General features: G+C 37.9%; 1 pseudogene; it reads right to left on the minus strand.

The window, feature by feature from the left end:
* Nucleotides 1-7: 7 nt before the first annotated feature.
* Nucleotides 8-20,340, minus strand: LOC120237650 (annotated as a pseudogene).
* Nucleotides 20,341-22,646: the final 2,306 nt, after the last annotated feature.

Raw genomic sequence — 22,646 nt, forward strand, 5'->3', positions numbered from 1 at the left:
CCTGTTATCAGAGTGCGGCGCCAGCAGGAACTTTGCACCGGAAGAGCTTCCGGCGGACCCAGCCACGTGGTGCGCAGGAAGTCCGTGGCCGGAGGTGTGGAGTATGGCTGCCGGTGGAAGAAGCCGCAGCCCGCGTTTTTCCTGCCCCAGCAGATGCGGCGGCACCGCTTGGCCTGAGGAAGCACGGCGGGGCAGGGATTACCCATGCGAACCAGGACCTGGACCGCGGTGTCCGCAGTGGCCTCTGCCATCTCTGTCCGCTGCCTCCATGGGACCCGTCCGGCAGCTGCATGCGAAGCCCCTGCCCTATCCTTTCTGCAGAAGTGAAGATAAACCTCCCTTGCCCCCCGACCCAGAGATTGTGGACCGTTCTGTGCAAACTGTTCCGATGAGTTCCGTCTGATTGTGTTTCCAGTGACAGAGAAGGGAGACGGCCCTGTAAGCCACAGTTGCTTCATGTCTACACCTCTTGGCAGCCTCCCCCAGGTTGTTAATGGCATTCATCCACCGCTGCCTACCAAAAATGTTTCAGAGGTGTCTCTGGGGCAGCGGTTGTAATAGACCCTGACACCTGTTGATCATATCTCCATTCCGAAGTGGTCAGTTGCCAGAAATTCCATGACATGGCACGTTATTTACAGAGGTACAGAGTTTGGAAAACCTCCATAACCTAGAAGTGAGGGATTAGCATGCTGACTGCTGTTTTCCTGATGAACGGGAGCAGCTGTGTTTTCAATTGTCATGTCCGTGTTTAAGCTCCTTGCAGGCAGGAGGAGGTCGCGTCCCTCTAGCCGACAGGCCCGAGGAAACCCCTGAATCTGAGCTTCATTCTTAACTTCTACCACTGTCTCCCCATTTGGGTACCATCCTGACTTCCTGTGTTTAGCGACTGGATGAAATGAACAAAGAAACTGCAGCCCGCAAAACTATACAGTGTGAAATATCTCTTGGTCTCCGGAAAAATTTCTTCTTTTGGTGATGGCTCATGTAAGTAGATATGATTGAGTGGTGAGGAGAAAATTCTATGACGACCTCTAAAGAACCAGCGGGTGGAGGCGACTGGGTGTTGTTTTGTTGACTGGGATCACCAATACTCCAGGCATATCCTGGAAGGTGAAATAGGTAAAGGGGGTCAAAACTACAAAGTAATAGTTATAAAATCAAAAAGTCATGGGTATGTAATGTACAGGATGATGTTTGTCTTATATATTATATGCAGAGTTTTTACTTATACTTAGTGGGAAGAACAAGGCAAAATACATCTATGCTCCTAGAAGTGGAAGTTACTTTCCTTTTCACATAGATAAATTGTATTTTTACTGATTTTTATGTATCCTTTATTTTAGTTATTTTTAACTTTCCAGAAAGAGAATCATGCTCAACTTATTCTTTAGGGACTTTATTTTTCCACATTAATATCTTATTGTTAGGAGTTATCCTTATGCCAACAAGTTCCCGTGTAGTTAATTAGTTCTGACTGCTATGTATGTATAGCATGGTTCATTCATACAGTTTTCCTGTGAATAAATATTTGTGATGTTTTCAGGTTTTTGCTATTGTGAACAGTGCTGGTATTAACAGTCTTTTACATCTATTCTGTCCTACAGGTGCTAGAATTTCTATTGATATACACCTAAGAGTGGAATGAATTGCTAGGCTACTGGCTATGTAAATCTTCAGCTATAGAATACAATGCCAAATCCTGTAACAAAGTGGTTGCACTAATATACATTCCCACTAGCAGTATGCTACAGATCCTTACTAAGTGGAAGTCTGAAAACTCTCCCAGGCAGTAAGCTGATGGGGTGATTGTGGGGCTCCCCTCAAATTTCCCTTCTCTCAGGCATCATTTGCTGTCAATTGTTGTGTAATGACTAATATCTAAAAACTACTGTTCCATATTTTTTTTGCCCTTTTTTTTTTTTAGTTTTTTTAGCTGTTTCTGACAGTTGAGTCAATCTGGTTTCTGGTTTTCCATCTTGTTTAGAAGTCTTTTAAAATCATTTTAACTCCTATTTTTCCTATAATAATTGTTTTTATTTATAAAAACATTTGTGTCTTTATTCATCCTGATTAATTTTGCCAAAGCTTATTTATTTTGTTAGTTTTTCCAAATAGCCATATTTTGGCATTTTAGCTTTGTTAATCTTCTCCATTCTTTGTTTTCATTCATCTCTTAGCTTGTGTTTTTTTTTTTTTTTTTTAGTTTTATCCTGTTGCTCCTTTTCTAATCTCTTAAGATGGGTAATTAATTCATTGATTTTGAGGCTTTCAATTTTTTTCATCAATAGTAATGTTTAAGGCTATACATTTCCCTCAGATCACTGCTTTTTTTGTATCACATAAATTTTGATATAGAATTAAAAAAATTTAAATCAGTTCTAGATATGTTATTTTATTTTTTTTAAGTTTATTTGTTTTGAGAGAGAGAGAGAGAGCGCACAAATGTGCAGAGGAGGGGCAGAGAGAGAGAGGGAGAGAGAATCCCAAGCAGGCTCTGCACTGTTAGCACAGAGCCTGATGTGGGGCTTGAATTCACAAACAGTGAGTGAGCTCATGACCTGAGCCAAAACCAAGAGTTCAAGATGCTTAACTGACTGAACCATCAGGCAGCCCTCAGTTCTAGATATTTAAAAATTTCCATTATGATGTCATTTTAATTCACAAGTCATTTATCAGGATTTTGAAAAATAAATGTCTAGTAAATGGGAATTAAAAATTTATATTTGTATATTAATGTCTAATTGCATACTTATTTTTATAATATTCTTGAGACTTCCTATATGTCCTAATTCATGATAAATTTTTATAGTCATCTGTACTTGAGAATAATATTTTTATTCTAAGTGTCATATGGTCGTTAGATTGTTTTTTAGTTGTGTAATTCAGATCCTGTATATCTGTCATTTTCTTTTCTCTTTGACTTTTCAGTAATTGAGAGTAGTGTGCTGAAATTCCTCACTATAATAGTGGATTTATTGCTCTATTCCTGCAGCTCCACTAAAATTTACTTCATATACTTTCAGGCAATTTTATTAGTAACTACATATTTAAAACTACTTTATCTTCTTGGATAATTACATTAAATAGTGAGTTGAATTCTCTGTCCTTAATAACATGTTTTACTTTGACATTTATTTTGTATGTTGTTATTAATGGCTGTAGGCAACTTTCTTTTGGTTAAATTTGCTTCATATTCAATTTTCTGTCCTTTTACTTTAAACTTTTATGTGTTCTTATGCTTTAGGAATATCTTTTATAAACAGCATATTTTAGATTTTATAAAATCCAAACTGTGACTTTATCTTTTAAAATTTAGTTAATATTTATTTATGCTAATTAATTATTAATATATTTGGACCTGTTCGAAATATCTCATTATTTCTGTTTTTTTTCTCGATTCGTTTCTTTTCACCCACATCATCTCCTTCTCTCCTTTAAATTAATAGCTATATCTACTCAAAATGCTCATCTGGGAATTGTTACTGATCCATAATGAGATAAGGACCTCATGCTAGAGAATGTAAAAATAAAGCACCCCTCCTTTCATTGAGAATATCTTTATGTAAAAATCATGCTACCTGACCTAAGCAGTATATTTAGTGATGTGATTGATACACACTTTGGCGCAACAAACTTCTCTTGTCAAGAACTGACAAACGTTTCACAGACCAGCTAGGTTGGTGAACCACAGTTTAAATCCTTTACATCCCTTGTGAGAACCTAACTCTCAACACACTGATAGCATCTAAGCTTTTGAAACGGGTTTTATTAGAATGTTTCTTCTTCTATTTTGATCACAGATTTCTTTCTCGCCCTCTCTTTAATATTAACAACCAACTTTAGGGTAGCAACCAAGATATTTGATCTCTTATTCACATATCACTTACAGCATCTCTTGTATTTGTCCTCTTATTTAAGTGTGTCCCCACCCTGTTTTCATCATGGGCCTTCCCATAGCAAACCTTTTGAGGCCTTATATTCCTGAGAATGTATTTATCAAGACTTTAGATTTGATTTAATTTGGGGCTGGATAATAAAATTCTAAATTCTAAGGTTTTTTCTTCAATACTTTGGAAATTCTGTTTACATAGTCTTTATGTAAAGACTTTATGTAAAGGGCAGTGTTGCTTCTGAATAACTTGATTTGTATTTCTTTGATGTGATATGCTTTTTCTTTTGGATAGCCTTTAAGGTTTTTCCTTTATCTTTCTTATTCTTTTTTTTTAATTTATTTTTTAAAATGTTTATTTAGTTTTTTTAGAGAGAGAGAGAGAGAGCATGAGCAAGGGAGGGGCAGAGGGAGAGAAGGAGACACAGAATCCAAAGCAGGATCCAGGCTCTGAGCTGTCAGCACAAGAGCCTGCCATGGGACTTGAACCCCTAGACTGCGATATCATGACCTGAGCTGAAGTTGGATGCTTAACTGACGGAGCCACCCAGGTGCCTCTTTTATCCTTTATTTTTTTAAAAAATGGTTATTTATTTTGAGACAGAGAGTGAGTGGAGGAGGGGCAGAGAGGGAGAGAGAGTCCCAAGCAGGCTCCTTGCTCAGTGCTGAGCTTAACTTGAGGCTCGATCTCATGGCTGCAAGATCATGACCTGAGTGGATATCAATAGTTGGATACTTAACTGACTGAGCCACTCAGGGGCCCTTGTCTTTCTTATTTTTAATTATTAATATAACGTGGTGTGGATTTTTCTTTCTTTCTCCTTCTTGCCACTCTGTAGGCACTTTCCATCTTAGGCCTATTATCTTTAAGAAAATCGAACATTTATCTACATCTTCAAATATTTACTCCTCTTTTAAAATTTCTTCTCTTTCTGTGACTTGTTTATTTATTTTGAGAGAAATCTGGAGAGAGAGAGAGAGAAGGGGAGTGGTAGAGAGAGGGAGAGAAGGAGAGAGAGAGAGAGAGAGAGAAAATCCCAAGCAGACTGTTCACTGTCACCATGGAGCTTGATGTGGGACTCAAACCCATGAACTGTGAAATTGTGACCTGAGCCGAAATCAAGAGTCAGATGCTTAACTGACGGAGTCACCCAGGCTCCCCTCTGCCTCACTCTTTTAATAAAGTTTTAATCATATTGATACATTCTTTCCCTTAAAAATATTTCATTAAGCTGATTTAAATTTATTTGTGTGTATGTTTTTGCTTCTGGTGGAATCTAAAATCCAGATAGTTGTACTCCTCAAATATCTTATCTTTTTGATTCATGGGCTTGTTTTTCCTGGGGGTATTCTGTCAAGCAAAACATATAGGGGAAAGTCAGACCCCTGTTTCTGTTACCTCAATTAGCTCAGGGGGTGAGCAATGGGGTATATGCACGAGCCTTGGTGTGGAGAGACCCAGGCAGTGAAAAACTGAGGTAAATCTCTCCTCACCCTAACAAAAGAACTTAATGTGGGGCTTTGCTCCTTGTCCCTTAGGAATGAGCAGCTTTAGGTGGGAACCTTCCTTAAGCCTAGCAACTTAACCAGAGTCATTACTTCCTTCTCACACCACATCACAGTAGCTTCTGCCTGTCATATGCCTTTGTTTTTGAGATCACTTGGACCAAATCTGATTTGCTATAGATGTAGGGTGGGTATTCTTTATCCCAACAGTAGCTTTTCCTCCTTTTTTTTTTTTTTTTTTTTTTTTTTTTTTTTTTTTTTTTTTTTTTTTTTTTTTTTTTTTTTTTTTTTTTTTTTTTTTTAAGTTTATTTATTCTGAAAAAGTGTGTGAGCAGGGGAGGGACAGAGAGAGAGGGAGAGAGAGAATCTCAAGCAGACTCAGCACTGATAGTACAGAGCCTGATGCGGGGCTGGAACTCCTGACCCCGGGAGATCATGATCTGAGCTGAGATCAAGAGTCAGACGCTTAACCGACTGAGCTACCTAGGCAACCCCCAACAGTACATTTTATATTTTATTCTGTTTTCTATCCTTTCTATACTGGGCCACCTCTTGTGCTTGATGAAGCCAGTCTTTCCCTCTTTGCTTCTCACATCAGTTCAAAACAGCCCTCTGTCTTCATCTCAGGGATTTCTTATCCCTTTCTTGGTATCTTTGGTTGGTCTTGGAGGTGAGAGTCAATAACAATTGTCTGTTCACCTTCTAGTAGGATCTGGAAATGGATCCACCCAGCTTTTGGTACTGTTTTTAGGGACTATCATTTTTAGCACAAAGTAACATATAATTTTTCTCTTGGTTTTATTATTACAAAACGTGTTTAGAATATAAATATAAATGTAGCATGTAAAATATTACACACAAACTCTCTGTGTTCCATTTCCAATCATCTGCCACACGCAATCACATTATTTTTATGCTGTGGGTTTTTTTTTTTTTTAACCACACATTTATTTTGAGTGTACTTATTTTAATTCTTTTTGTTGATTATTATGATTCTGCAGTGTTTATTTTTAATACATTGTATAATCTTAAAAATTACATACCAAATTATATTACCAAAGCTCACTTATGTTTAGGTTATTTTTACTTTTCATAATTAGAAATGAATATAACATCTTTATAAATATATCTTTTGTCTTTTGATTTATTAATTTAGATTGTTTTAAGAATGAGATTACAAGGTCCATGGACATAAAAACTTTATGGCTCTTGATAAGTGTTGCCAAATTGCCCTTCAAAGAATGATGCTATTCTTTGAATGGTTTTCTATATACTTATTCTGATGTATACTTAATTGCATATGCACAAACTTGGTGTATATCACTTCAGACAAATCCTCTTCTGTCTTTTTACACTACTCTGATTACATTTTTTAAGGATACATTAAATTAAAATGGTGATAGACCATCTCCTTTTTTTTTAAAACCACTATTACTTCCAAATAGCCCTGTAAAATCCTCTTAATTCTAATTCTAATTTAAGTAATTAGGAATATAAGTATAAATTAAGACAATGGGTGACATTTACTCTCTCAGATTCCAGCAATACAGAGAGCATGTATTACTTATATAGTTTGGGGTCTTAGGTGTCCCAGAAAGGTACAAAATATTTTTTGAAATCTGTTTATTTCCACAAGTTGTCTAAAAGTATGGCCTTCCTCCTCTGCGACCATGTAAGTCGGGGGTTTTGTATCAGGCAAGAAGGGGATGGGCATGGAAAAAGGACAGCTCTTAGACTTCTTGCTAACCCTAACATCTGGTGCTCAAATTAGATATTCTTTGATATAGAAAATGTAAAATGTAACTTTCTTTTTTTTTACATATTGAAGGCCTGCTATTCATAACTGATATTATCTTTAAACAAAAACTCTGAATATACTGCTTATATATATAGATTGCTTACATCATGCTATGTCATTTACAAGATTCCTGAAATAATTATGGTTACTATGTGCCAAGCACTGTTTTGGCTGTATATTTAATCCTTGCAGTATTTTTTGCGGCATAATAAACAATATCAAAATCTTGAGTGTTTACAATAACAAACACTCATTTTCTCTCTCATAGGTCTGTGGGTTGTCTGTGGCTCAGCTGGTTTCCAAGATTGCCTGGCCTTGGCTCTGGGCTGTGGGCTGGGTTCCTGTCTGCTTCCCCAGGGCCAGTGGCTGTCTGGAGGCATGCCCTTCTTATTGCAGACAACAGAAGTATAAGTAGGCAGGCGAAACCACACAAATATATTTAGAACTCCTGCTTGCGAGGCACCTGAATGGCTCAGTCGGTTAAACATCTGACTGCGGCTCAGGTCATGATCTCATGGTTCGTGAGTTCGAGCCCCCATCTGGCTCTGTGCTGAAAACTCAGAGCCTGGAGCTTGTTTCAGATTGTCTCTCTCTCTCTCTCTGCCCCTCCCCTGCTCACACTCTGTCTTTCTTTCAAAAATAAATAAAGTTAAAAGAAAAAAAAACACTTAAAACTACTGCTTGCCTCACATCTACTAAATTCCATTGTCCGATGTGGCTGAATGCAACTGCAGTAGGGTGCACTGCAGAGTCATGTGGGAAAGAGTGCGGATGTATAACTTTATTAAGGAGTGAGTGAAGAATTGAGAATAGTCCTATGTATCATAATTCTCAAAACAATTGTGCAGATTGTTTATTATTAATTCACTATCATCCTCTTCATCTATATGATATTAAAGGTGCTGATGGCACTGCATTTTAGGGAAGAAGCCTAGTGTATTAGTTAGCTTGGGCTACCATAACAAAATATCATAGACTGCGTGGCTTAAACAATAGGAATTTATTTCTCGCAGTTGTAGAGGCTGGGAGCCTGAGACTAGCATGCCAGCACGATTAGGTTCTGGTGAAGGCTCATTGCCTGTCTTGCCACCTTCTCACTGTGCCTTCATGGGGTAGGCAGAGAGAAGGTACAAGCTCTCCAGTGTCTTTTTTTAAAAAATGTTTATTTATTTTGAGAGCGAGAGCATCCAAGAAGCATGAGCGTGGGAGGGGCAGAGAGAGGAGAGAGAGAATCCTAAGCAGATTCTGCATTGACAGCGAACCCACAAACTTTAAGGTGAAGACCTGAGCTGACATAAAGAATTGGATACTTAAACGAATAAGTCACCTAGGCATCCCTCTGGTGTCTTCTTATAAGAGCACATTCTGTCATGGGGGTCTACTCTACCTGTCAGCAGAAGGACAAGTAAAGGACAATGGCAGGCACGAGGTTTTATTTGGATTTCTGGGCATTCTTTCTACAATCACTTACGTTGCTGCTGACTATAGCTGAGATCATCAGTGGAGTTTTTCTGATTCCTTAAACCTTCTGACCTCTGAAAGCCAGTGGTGGTTTTCCCTTACCTTTGCTTTCCCAGAACTTCCCATAATTTTGTAAACCCTTGTCATATTTTATTGAATTTAAGATGCCATCAATTGTGTCACTAAAAAAGAAAAAAAGCTACTAATTAGATTAAAATTTGTTATCCCTAAGATTTTAATTTCATATTTTTAAAAAGGCTCTTTTAGACTTAGATAGGTTTTAAAACACCTGCACATAACAATTGTACGTATGTAAAATTGTACATGTTATTCTTGAAATAACTTCATATTCAGATTTTTGTTTTTCCTTTTTTTAAGTATATTTATTTTGAAAAAGAGAGCATGTACTTGTCCAAGCATGAGAAGGGCAGAGAGAGAGAGGGAGGGAGAGAGAGAATTCCAAGAAGGCTCCACACTGTCAGTGCAGAGCCCAACATGGGGCCTGATCTTATGAACCACAAGATCATGACCTGAGCCAAGATCAAGAGTCAGATACTTAGCCCAATGAGCCACCCAGGTGCCCCTGGAATTTTGCTCTTCTGAATCATTTTTTCCACATAGAGTCCTGAATGTGTGTTTTTCCACTTGTCAGGAGGCATTGGGAGTAATGGTAATGGATCATTTCTTAAAAGAGTACTCCATCATTATCTACTGTCTTTTCTTCCAGGCTGCTCACAGCCATTCTGCCAGCCCGGTGCAGTTGTGTTAATTTTATGTCAACTCATATTCCATTCACAAAGAGTACTTAAATAGTTTGTGGATTCAGTGTGTGAGGATTTACAGTGGGTCAGTTGTGCTACTGGGAATGACCATGAGATTTTGCACTTTTCAATGAGCTTATTCTTTATCTGCCTTGATCCATGTTTCTGCCATGTATCAAGAACTAATTGGTGGGTTGTGTAAGGTTCCTGGGTCTCTATTTTGAGGACTTTTAACTAGCTTCATGGGTATGCACTCTTTTTTTTTTTTTTGAGTGCATACTATGACTTCTTGGGGAAGAGCTCATTTTTCATACCATTTTGCCATTTAAAACTAAATTTAACACCCATGGAATGTACAACAACAAGAGTGAAACTTAATGTATATAGGGACTTTGAATGATCTACAGTTGTCATTGCTGATTAATTGATTGTAATAAATAGACAGCCCTAGTGTGAGGTATTGGTGGGGCAGGCTGTGCATGTGTGGGGCAGGGGGTCTATGGAAACTCTGTATTTTCTGTTCAGTTTTGCTGTGAACCCAAAATCATTCTAAAAAATCTAAACAAGTCTATTCAAATATTAAATATAACGATAATCTTGTTATTGGTAACTATGCATAGCTTTATAGGTTTTGGCTGCTTTTTAGAACCTGTGTCATGATGTCATCATCTTTAGCATCTTTAATAGTGATTGAATCAGTACTGGAGTTCTTGAGCATTTTCTGTTTGACTAAAGGAATGATTGTATTAGTTTCCTCAGTCGAATCACAGGTTACTGGTGATTAGGTAACTTCTGTTCACAATCTGCAAAAGGTTTCTGGAAATTAGATACTTATGGCCTGAAGGATAATCTTAGATGGTAAATAAATTATTCACAAAAGCCACTTTTTCAGTTCTTCTGGGTGATTTGGCAATCTCTCCTGTCTTGGTTTCCCTCTTAGTTTGGGTTCCCCTAAAGTCAGAGCCTGAGACAAGGATGTGGATGCATATGTATTAGAAAGTGCTCCCTAAAAGCACCTGACCCTCTAGGGCCATTAACTTCACCCTTAGGCCTTTTACTGCCCCTATCCCCCTCTCCCCAAATGCCAAGTTTCTCTGAGGTAGAAGACCTGAGACATCTTATTGTTTTGAATAAAGGGAAAGAGCAGTGATGAAACTGAGAGTGGCTGTTGGGAGCTTATTGCCAATTTTTTTTCTTCCATGTTACTTAATAGTCCCAAGTGCATAAAGTGGAGACTTATCATGATCTTTCGACATGTATTTTCCCGATCTGTTTGCATTTCTGCCTCTTTACTGCTTGGGATGGATGCTGTCTGTGTACCCCAACTGTATCTACTCTGCTTTCTCCATTTCCCTCCAAACTCCTATCAGCCCATAGCAGATGAACAAGTCAGTGATCTTATGTGGAAGCAAGTCAGAGCCTAGTGAATCTGGCTGACCTGTGTTGATTTAGCAGCACTTGTTCAGGTCTCGTCACATTTCTACGCATCAGATTCTGGACTTTGGTTACCCCGCCTAGGCGTTGCTGTCGCAGGAGGCTGTGCTGAAGCAGCCTGCCAGGATTGGTCTTGTCCTTTTATATGTCCTTAATGTATTAGGTGCCGTGGGGGAATCAGCAGGAAGTCTATGCAATAGTGGCTGATGTTTGGGAATATTGATGTATGCTCAGGGACAACCCTCCACAAGGGGACTTTTACCAAGGCAGTAACTCAAAGTCAGAGCAGTTGAGAGAGAGGAGAGTTCGTGTGGACTGGCACCTTTTGGAAAGGCCCCAATAAGGGGCCAGGTCCAAGTAATGAATTTGAATTGGGGGAGCAATTTTGATAAGGGTTCCTAGGACATGTTCTTTTTGGAGACTGCACTTCCCAGGTAAATGCCACTTAAAAATGTGATCTTATTCCTCCTTGGTCATCAAATGTCTGAGAAGTTAAAATCTGTAAACCTTAAAGAGCAGGCCACTTAATTGTGGGATGGAGGTTGAACGTAGGTTCATATGTTTGCCAGAGAGGTGGGTGACTGACATTTAGCCGTGTCCTTGGAGAGGCTTGGTGGCTTACTTGTGAATGGGAAACTCAGTTTCTGGAATGCCTGGCATCTCCTCCATAAAGAGGAGAGCGTGGTGGCTTGTTCTTTGGGGCAGCCAGGCAAACTTAGGTCCGTGCACTTGGGTCCATGCTGTTGTGTCACTTGTGCTGGGGAATTGCTAGGGGAATTGCTCTCCCTGGCTTGTTGGATGATGCTGGCCAGCTCCTGGGTGGAGTTGTACTTTGTAGAGCCATTGCATATCTATTCTAGCACCTTTCATCACTAGGGAAGAGTTGTAACTATTTACTTTACCCTGCGCTGTTGTGTCAGAGGCAGGGGGCTAAGGTGGCTGGGTGGAACATTAAACCTTTCTATTATTTATTCATTTCTTGCGAGTCTATTTTGTCCTTAAACTGTCACTTGTTGGACAGGGAACTGTTCACTTTCAGTTCTAGGGCCTTGAATGGTGTACCACAAGGACTTATGGTCATTTTTGGAATTCAGTGTGTTTGGGTCTCAGACCTGGGTTCAAATCCTGATGCAGCCCCTCTGGTGAAAACCATGGGTAATTCTCTTAGATTCTTTGAGTGTTAGTTTCCTCCTTTATATGGTGGTTAATTATACTTGTTTTATGGCATTGTTGGGCGATTAAATAAAATAATGATTAAAGTTCCTGGCATGGAGCTCCAGAAATGTAGTTTCCTTCTAATATAGCCTAATATGTCAGTTGTGATACCTGAAGCTAAAGCCTTAAAAATTCAATTTAAATTTAATGAAAAAATTAGGTATTTATGCATTATTAAAAAAACACAATGAGAAAAACCTTTAGATTTAAACTGAGGAATTTTGAAGGTAGAATTATAGTCTTATTTCCTAGCTGCATTTGTTTCCAGTGACTATTTTATTCACTTTATATGGAAAAAATTATGGCATATAGAAGAGATAGCCTTGGTATAAAGGCATCTGATGAAATGCAGCTAATTAAACACATAATTTGGTACAGACTGTGTACCCAACATATTTTGGCACATAAAATATTTACTCTGATAGACTGAAGCTGTTATTTTGAACTGGGTCTCAGTTGTTATTGAGACTGAGTGTTTTTAATCTAGCAAACGATAATGACTTCATCACTTCTGACTTTGTGTGTCTGGTTTCAGCCGGGAATGAGATTTTATTGCTGTGCTTTCAGCTTTCGGTAAGAGTGCTTGATAGACTATCACTGCTAAGATCCTGTTTTTGAAAAGAACATTAAATACTTGTTAATTTATGTTTGTATTCAAAACTCTAAATCTGTGCTAAACATAAGTAAGTCTTCTAATTATGAATTTCCCTCCTATTTTCAGTTTTATTTGAAAGCCGGGAACTTGAACAGCACAAAAAGTAGATCAGCTCAAAGTTTCCTTTTCAGAATGCTTTGATGTTTTGGTCTCTGCCTTTCCCTCTTCGTGATGCATTTGTATTAGAAAGAAGATATAGTCTTGGTCATGTTCTAAGTAGGTATATTTTGAGGAAATCCCCCCACCCCCAAACTCTGTGCTATAAGAAAGCATTGTTTCAGTTTCAAGTTTACTTAGTGTATTTAAATTTACTTCTAGGGATGCAAATTCTACTTTAGTTGAACTTCAGATTCCTTCATGAAGTTAAGGTGGTGCTGCTGCTGGTCCAAGGACCACACTGAGTAGAAAAAGTTCAGTGTGCACATTTGAAAATCTGACTGCGTGGGTTTGAATGGCTGCTCTACTATTCGTTAGCTCTATGACCTTGAGTAGGACATTTAGCGGCTCTGTGCCTCCATTTTGGCATCTGCCAAGATAGAAGTGATTAAAATGGCATTTAGCTCTAAGAGTTCATTTAAATATATCATTTAAATATATCATTTACCTGATATAACCCACATAAAGTATTTAACACCTAATAGCCAGTGATAACTGGTAATAAATATTAATATATATACTTCATCTGATGAAAATAATTTTTAGAAAATTGGAAGGGGATAGGGGGAGTCCTAATATTTATTTATCTTTGCTTGAGAAATATTTCATTGCAAGTCAGTGACCAATTGTCCTGGTTTTCCCAGGACCATCTTGGTTTCAGCGCTGAAAGTCTCTTGTCCTGGGAAACCCCTCAGTTCTGAGCCAACTAGAACCCTTAGAAAACCCTTATGTTTTATATAGTTCTTTTAAGTCTTCACAATAGTCTTGTGACAGAGGTATCATTCACTGAATTTCCATGATAGGCCATGGTAGGAAGTGGTGAAGCCTCTGTTCAAACCTGCCAGTGAGTGACTTCATCATGGTATGTGAATGCTCCATTACATCTGTTGTACAGTCAAATGTTGCTGTATTCCTATGTAGTCTTTCAAAATGTATATCAGAAGCATATCTGGTTTAGAGTAAGATAAAGTAATAACAGATATTTAACTTCCAAAAAATTCATGAAAAATAGGTGAATAAGAATATACTGGACATGCAAGAATCATGAGGCTGCCCCGGACTAAGGTCTGAGAAAAGGGGACTCATCTCAAAGATTTGCTTTCTCCCCTCAGGATCTACTTTTTGTAGACAGAATGCAATGGACAGTGGATTAAGATGAAAGTTAGAGACAGAATATTTAAATAATTCTGGGAGAGGATGGGAGTTTGTGGTAGGGACTAAGGAAAGTCTAATTTTATTACTTTTTTCTTCTTGACACTTTTCTTTCTAGTTTTCTACTAAAGCAACCAGACACATATTCTTTACCTTTCTTCATTTCTCTGCCTTTGTAAAAATTTAATTGGACTGGACATAAGTGAGCTTTGTCAAGTGGCAACATCAAGGGATTCCTGAACATAAGAAATTCCTTAGATTATCCATTACCCTGTCTAAACTTTTTATGTGACAGCCAGAGAATCATATCAGCTGGAATCCTTCCCTTCGTCTTCATTGAACAAATGCTCTGAACTCCAGAAACTCTTCTGCAGATACTTCTCAGAATTTGCCGTTTTATTATTTAAGAAAGCTACTGCTTATTGCCAAAGGAATTCTTACAGTGGTTTCCAAACCAGTTTCCTTAGCTGGATGAAGTCCTAATGATCCTGGGCCTCAGGGGAAGTCACAGGGTTTTTTTTTTTTTTTTTTGTTTTTTTGTTTTTTTAAGTTTATTTATTTATTTTGAGGGGGGGAGAGAGAGAGAGCGCGCACACGTACGAGAGTGTGCACTCAAGTGGGGGAGGGGCAGAAAGATTGGGAGAGAGAATTCCAAGCAGAAAGAGAGAGAATCTCCCTTTACAGCTCGCTAAGCCCAATGCTGGGTTGTAATTCATGAACCTGAACCTGTGAGCTCATGACCTGAGCTGAAGCCAGAAGCCAGATGCTTAACCTACTGACCACCCAGGCACCTTGGAAGTCACATTTTTTTATGTTCTAAAAATGGATTTGAATAGGACATTTAACATAAAAGCTGAAACCATTTAAAAAGTCAATAAACTGATATAAAATATAAATATAAATAAAAAAATTAATGTCAGTTATCTTAAAATCTGTAGAATCAACAAAATTTCAAAGCAGGGACCCTTTGGTATATTTATTTATTTATGTATATTTTTACACAATTTTAATGTGTAGCATATTTGAAATATGTAACTGTTCAAATGCTTGGTTTTGTTATTTACAAATAGTTTTTATAGAAGATGGGAATTGAAATGGAAATATTATCCCTGTTTCATCTATTTGTTTTGTCTAAAATTTTAACTGAAGATAAAACCCATGAGTAAATTACTTTTGCAGATAAACTGCACAGTTTAATAAAGGTCACTAAAATTATTGAAAAAAACCCCCAATCATTGAAAAATAGAAGGCAAATTTAGAATTATTCTCTATCAGTGGTTCTCAAAGTATGGCTTCTGAACCAGCAGCATCGGCAGTTAAAAAAGAAGATTCTTGTGCTCCACTCCAGACCTATGGTTTCAGAAACTCTGGTAGAGAGGCCCAGCAGTCTGTACTTTAATCTTCCCAGGTGATTCCTGTGCATGTTCAAGTGTGAGAATCTCTGGTCTAGACCATCTGGAAGAGTGTCCAATGGGTCATTAGGATGATATACCTTCATAGCAAGATTTAAGATTAGAATTTAAATTGATGATTCATGAATTAGATAACCTCTTTTTTCTCTTTGCCTTTGAGAGAAGTATTGCCATTGGGCATTGTGATGTACTGAAAAGAATTTGAACTTTCAAGTGTCAAGATCTGGTTTCAGTTTGCAACTTTGTATATGCAAGTCACTTAAGTACTTTGAACCATGGTTTCTAGTATATAAAATGGGGATAATGATAGCCTCCCCACAGCTCACTCTCTTAGAGTTGCTGTGATTGAATGCAGACATGCATGTGAGGACAATTTTTAAATTATCCAGTCCTGTGCAGATGTTATTTTTCATATGATTATTACTGTCAGGATTACAAGTCTCAAAACTTACCCTTCTCACCTCCACTGTCCTGGCCCCATAAAATTTAATTACCTCTTGAAATTTACATTTTGCAAAGCAGATATTTAAAAAAAAGAAATTGGAGACTTTTTAAATGAAGAAACCAGAGTTCTTGCAATTTCTTTTATATATGAAATGATACGTGTGGATTTTTTCTTTGTTTCATGAATAGTCTTTTAAGCCTTTAATCCACAATGTAAAATGAATCAATAGCACACTTCAGTGATACCATGGCAATAATAATGCATTTGGAACGTTAAGTGTCACATTTCCCTCACATATTTCAAAAATTGTTTTACATTTTTTTCTGGTTTAACCTCTCGACACCAGTGAACTTAAGGCTTGTAATTGAAGGATAAGTGAGCGAAAAGGAGTTCAAGTGATAATATATCTATTTCAATTCCTGTTTTCTGGACAGAGACCTTTTATGCTAAGTTCATGTGAGAATAAATTTTTATGACAAAATTATAACCCTCAGAATTGATGTTACTTCAGGCAGGCTGAGATCTGTCCTGATATAATGGATTTTGTGACAGTGAAATGCAAGAGAATCTCCCAAAAGCTTTGCCTAAGGAATTTCTGACAGTAGCCTATATTCTGCCAAAATTTTCAAGATGCTATTATGACTCATTTCTACTCATTACAGAAAAATGGCTTGGTATTTTAATCATAAAATACAGTTGTGTAGAAAAGGAGAAAGAAGTGTAAAGTGTAAAGACATAATCTTTGAAATATTGTCATGTATTTATACTAGCTGCACAATTTAGTAAATGTTGTTCTTTTAAGATGGTTTTTAATTTGAAAAGTTGCATATTGCATATATTTGCTATTCCTAGTGTGACTTCCAATCATAATTTTCTGCATGTCATTAGTTGAATGAAAGGAGGTGTCCTCTGTAATTACATGTAATCTGAACTTCATATAATTTCCTGCAAATTCTTTCTTCCCTGAGTGGTAGAATACTGCTTATTCTCCCATTTCAGTGGGTTCAGTTTTTTGAGGGAGAGAATATAAAGTTGCTTCAAAATATTGTAACACATGCAGTTGAAAATATCACAGCATCTGTAACAGCCACATATTTTTTCTTTTTTTCCTCCCTCAGTTTTATTGAGATATAGTAACATAAACATTGTGTAAGTTTAAGATGTATGACCTGCTGATTTGATACATGTATATTTTGTGAAATGACTACCACAGTGGAGTTAGTTACACCTCCATCACCTCACATAATTACCTTTTTTGTGTGTGTGTGTGGCTAGAAGATTTAAGTCTTACTCTCTTAACAGCTTTCAAGTATATGATACAGTGTTGTTAACTATAGTCACCATGCTCTGTATTAGGTCCTTAGAACTTGCTCATCTTATAGCTGGAAGTTTGTATCTTTTGACCAACATCTCCCCATTTTCCCCACCCCAGCACCTGACAACCACTGTTCTGCTGTTTCTAGGAGTTTGGCTTTTTTAGATTCCGCATGTTAAGTGTTATCATATAGTATTTGTCTTTCTCTTTCTGACTTATTTCACTTAGCATAATGCCCTCAAGGATCATCTATGTTGTCACAAATGGCAGAATTGCCTTCTTTCTTAAGGCTAACTGATATTCCAATGTATATGTATATGTACATATATACACACACATACATATACATATGTTACATACATATGTATATTATACACACACTATATCTATTTCACATCTTCTTTACCTGTTCATCCGTACATGGACACTTAAGTTGTTTACATGTCTTAGCTATTCTGAATAATGCTGCAGTAAACATGGGAGTGCAGATATATCTTTGAGATCTTGGTTTCATTTCCTTTGGACATATACCATGAAGTGGAATTACTGGATCATATGGTAGTTCTGGCAGTTCAGTTTTAAATTTTTTGAGGACTCCATACTATTTTCTATAGTGGCTGCACCAAATTTGCATTCGCACAAGTAGTGCCCAAGTGTTTCCTTTTTTGCATATCCTTATCAACCTTGTCTTTTTGATAATAGACATTGTAACAGGTATGAGGTTATATGTCATTGTGGTTTCAATTTGCATTTCCTTAATGATTGGTGATACTGAGCATCTTTTCATGTAGCAGTTAGCCTTTTGTATGTCTTTGGAAAATTTCTATTCAGGTTGTCAGCCTAATTGGATTGCTTTTTTTTTTGATATTGAGTTGTATGACTTCTTTATATATTTGGTTATTAACACCTTATCAAGTAGGTGGCTTGAAAATATTTTCCCCCAGTCTATAGATTGCTTTTCCAGTTTGTTGATTATTCCTTTTGCTCTACAGAAGTTTTTTTAAAAAATATTTTTAAACATTTTTTTATTTTTGAGAGACAGAGAGAAACAGAGCACAAGCTGTGGAGGGGCAGAGAGAGAGAGGGGGAAACAGAATCTGAAGCAGGCTCCAGGCTCTGGGCTGTCAGCACAGAGCCCGACGCGGAGCTTGAACTCATAGACAACGAGATCATGACCTGAGCTAAAGTTGGACGCTTAAATGACTGAACCACCCAGGTGCCCCTCTGGGTTTTTTAGCTTGATGTAGTCCCACTTTTGTGGCTTTTATTTTGCTTTTGTGGCTGTGTCATATCCAAAAACTCATTGCCAAGACCAATGTCAAGGAGCCTTTACCCTATGTTTTCTTCCAGGAATTTTATGGTTTCAGGTCTTATGTTTAAATCTTTAATCCACTTTGGTGTAAATGGTTTCCAATTGCATGGAATATCTTTTTCCATTCTTCACTTTGAACCTGTGTGTGTCCTTAAAGCTGAAGTGAGCCTCTTATAGGCAGCATATGGTTAGTTTTTTCTTTTTTATCCATTTTATGTCTTATTTATTCCTTTTACATTTATAGTAATTATTGATAGGTGAGTACTTACTGATGCCATCTTATGTTTTCTGGCTGTATTATAGTTATCTTGTTCCTTTCATCCTCTCTTGCTGTTTTCCTTTGCAAGTTCATGACTTCCCATAGTGGTGTGCTTTGGTTCCTTGTCTTTATCTTTTGTGTATGCTAAAGGATTTTGTGTTGTGGTTTCCAGAAGCTTACATAAGATATCTTCTAGATAATATAGTAGTGCATTTTACAGTGATAAGACTGTAAATTCAATAACATATGAAAACTCTTCTTTCTTACTCCCCACCTTATATGTTTTTGATGTCACAATTTACCCCTTTTTATATTGTGTATTCATTACCAAATTATTGTAGCTGTAGTTATTTTTGATACTTTTGTCCTTTAACTGTTTTCTTTAAAACTATAGTTAAGTGGAAAACTGAGGACTGAGGGATGGGGGGGGGGAGGGGGGATGGGCATGGAGGAGGGCACTTGCGGGGATGAGCACTGGGGGTTATGTGGAAACTAATTTGACAATAAACTATTTGTAAAAAAAAAAACAACTATAGTTAAGTGGTTAATATAACAACATATTAGAGTATTATGGATTTGATTATATAATTACTTTTACCAGTGTGTTGTATATTTTTATATGTTTTCGTGTTACTGTTAGAGTCCTTTCATTTCATCTTGAAGAACTTTCAGTATTTCTTTTTTAATTAAAAAAATTTTTAAATGTTTTTATTTTTTCTTTTTGAGAGAGAGACAGAGAGACAGAGTGCAAGCTGGGGAGGGGCAGAGAGAGAGGGAGACAGAATTCAAAGCGGCCTCCAGTCTTCGAGCTGTCAGCACAGAGCTCAAACTCATGAACCGTGAGATTGTGTCCTGAGCTGAAGTTGGCTGCTTAACCAACTGAGCCACCCAGATGCACCTTTAAAAAAATTTTTTTAAATGTTTATTTATTTTTGAGAGGAGGGAGGGGCAGAGAGAGGGAGACAAAGAATCTGAAGCAGGCTGTAGCCTCTGAGCTGTCAGCACAGAGCCCAATGCGGGACTTGAACTCATGAACTGTGAGATCTTGACTTGAGCCACGTTTAACCAATGGAGTCACCCAGGCGCCCTAAGTATTTCTTATAAGACAGGACTAGTGATGATGAACTCCCTCAGCTTTTGTTTGGGAAAAGTTTTTATCTCTTCTTCATTTCTGAAGGAAAACTTTGTTAGATAAAGTTGGCTGGCAGTTTTTTTTTTTTCTTTCAGCATTTTTTAATATATCATCATATTCTCTCCCGGCCTATAAGTTTTCTGTGGAAAAATCTGATTGACTTATGGGGATTCTTTTGTAAATGATAAGCTTCATTTTACTTTTTAGATTCTAAATTTGTTTTCTATATTTGCCAGTTTTATTATAATGTGTCTTGGATAAGATCTTTTGAGTTGAATTTTTTTGGGGACCTATGAGCTTCATGAATTTGGTGAGCAAATCTCTCACCAGATTTGGGATGTTCTCAGCCATTTTTTTCTTTTTGGCTCTTTCTCCATCTCTTCTGTGACTCCAGTAGTTTGCATTTGTTTCTCTTGATGGTATTCCATAGTCCATGTAGGTTTTCTTCACTCTTTTTAAAAAATGTATATTTTTGAGAGAGAGAAAGAGAGTGAGAGCAAGCATATGAGTGCAGAGTGGGGGGGGGGGGGGAGGCTGCAGAGAGAGAGGGAGAGAGAGCAGGAGACACAGAACCTGAAGAAGGCTCCAGGCTCCAGGCTCTGAGCTGTCAGTGCAGATGTGAGGCTGATGTCAGCCTGATGGCCTGATGTGGGGCTTGAACCCATGAACCTTGAGATGATGACCTGAGCTGAAGTTAGATGCTTAGCTCACTGAGCCACCCATGAGTCCCTCTTTACTCTTTTCATCCATTAAAATATTTTAATCCTCTAGTTGGATAAATTCAAAGTTCTTGTCTTTTATTTCATGAATTCTTTCTTCTGCTGGATCCATTCTATTGATGCTCTCTATTGCATTTTTCATTTCATTCATTGTTTGCTTTAGCTCCAGAATTTCTGCTAGGTTCTGTTTTCTGATTTCCGTCTCTTTGTTCTCCTTGTCATTTTGTTTATGTCGTGTTTTCCTGTCTTTTTGGGGGGAGGGCAGGAATGATCTTTCTGCATTTTCTTATAGCTCACTGATCTTCCTTAAAATAGCTATTTTGATTTAGCTGGTAAGTTGCAGGTCTCCATGTCTTTGGGATCAGTTACTGGAAAATTATTGTTACCCTTCGGTAGTGTCATGTTTGTTTGATTTTTCATGTTTCTTGAAGTCTTATGTTGCTGTCTTCACATTTGAAGTGGCAATCACTTTCTCCACTCTTTATTGACTGTCCTTGGGGAAGAAATACCTTCTGTCAGTCCTGCTAGGGATTCTGAGGGGTTTTTAGCCTTCCTGTGGGTATGCCTTTTCCTCACATCTTGCTCCCTCTTGTGGCAGAAATCTTAAGCTTGTATGCCTTGTCTTGATCTTGAACCAGGCTGGGTACTGACAGCTTCCCTTTTACTTTTCCAAGGGCAGAGCTAAATGCTTAAGTTTGTGGTTTCTCCTTGGCATGAAGATTCAGGCCAGCTGGTTGCACAAGTTCACTACCTGTCTGCCAAAGCTTGTTCTCACTGTGACTGGGAGCACACCCAGGGAGCCTGCCGTGGGGTTGTGGGTCTGTGTATGTGATGAGCACGTGGCACCGTGGTGCTTGTGGGCTGGATGGGGGATTTGCAGGTGAGGTGTCTCAAGGATGCATGGGTGGGCCTTATGATGGGGTTCCTGATAAGGTTAGTAGCATCCATGTTCCTTAGATATGGTCTAAGCCCTGTCTGCTATTCTTGCAACTGCTTATTGCTCCCCAGTCATGCAACTCATGACTCCTTACTCTGGAGGAGAGGGATAAATGGGTCTCTCTGGCAGTACTTCACGTAGCTGTGAACACCAGGGGCTCACACACACTCTCTTTCCTCTGTGGGGAAAGCTGCAGGCTCAGAGGGCCCTCTTGGCAGAGCTATGCCCCCTTACAGGAGAGGTGATGTAGAGTACAGCTGTTCCTCCTGCCCTCTCTGATGTGTCCAGATGCAGATATGTTTGCTCCAGTGGTGTGTTGGAGCTTCTCCACGAGACTTCCATAATAAACACATTGGCAGGCTTTAATCATTTTGTTAAATTTTAGGATATTTATTTTTCTTGCTTTTGGTAATTGGAAATATAATAGATATTTTATATATTTTTTCTGAATGTTGCTAAGCAAACAGAAAAAAAATTAATGGTAACAACAACAAAAAAGCAAATTGCTACACACATTCTCAGATCCCCTTATTGGAGTTAATAGTTACTTTGATGTATGAAAATATATTTTAATATTATGGATTTTGTTTTCTATTGTGCTTGAACTTTTGAGGATCAATAATCCTTTGACTGTAATAATTTGTTGAAAGCTTTGCATGGGAGAAACTGTACATACGTACATGCACATGTCACTTTGTACCCACCGTAGCAGAGCTTTGGGGAAGAACCACCCTTGAGAGCAGCAGTTGTGCCATTGTTTTTGTGCCATTCAACACCTACCTCAGTTAGGGACCACCTGAGCCTACCTCTAGGGTGAATGTGCTTTGTCCCAAATACAGACAAAATGGAAATTAGTGGTTTACCATGGTGAGCATTTATTATTTCAAATACTAACAAAAAAATCTAGGACATAGGCAGGGTGGGAAATGGTGACTGTGTCTTACTGGGCATCCTTTGGTGGTAGATTCGGGTTTCTAACCCAAACTGGAACTGTTCTGCTAATTGTCATGAGCACAGGCTTCTACTGTCATATTTTGTACTTCAGTTCTTGAGAGCATTTTATGGTTCAGGATGATTGTTTGGCA

This window comes from Hyaena hyaena, unplaced genomic scaffold (genome assembly GCF_003009895.1).
Source record: "Hyaena hyaena isolate Hyena2069 unplaced genomic scaffold, ASM300989v1 scaffold_186, whole genome shotgun sequence".
NCBI classification, from domain to species: Eukaryota; Metazoa; Chordata; class Mammalia; order Carnivora; family Hyaenidae; genus Hyaena; species Hyaena hyaena.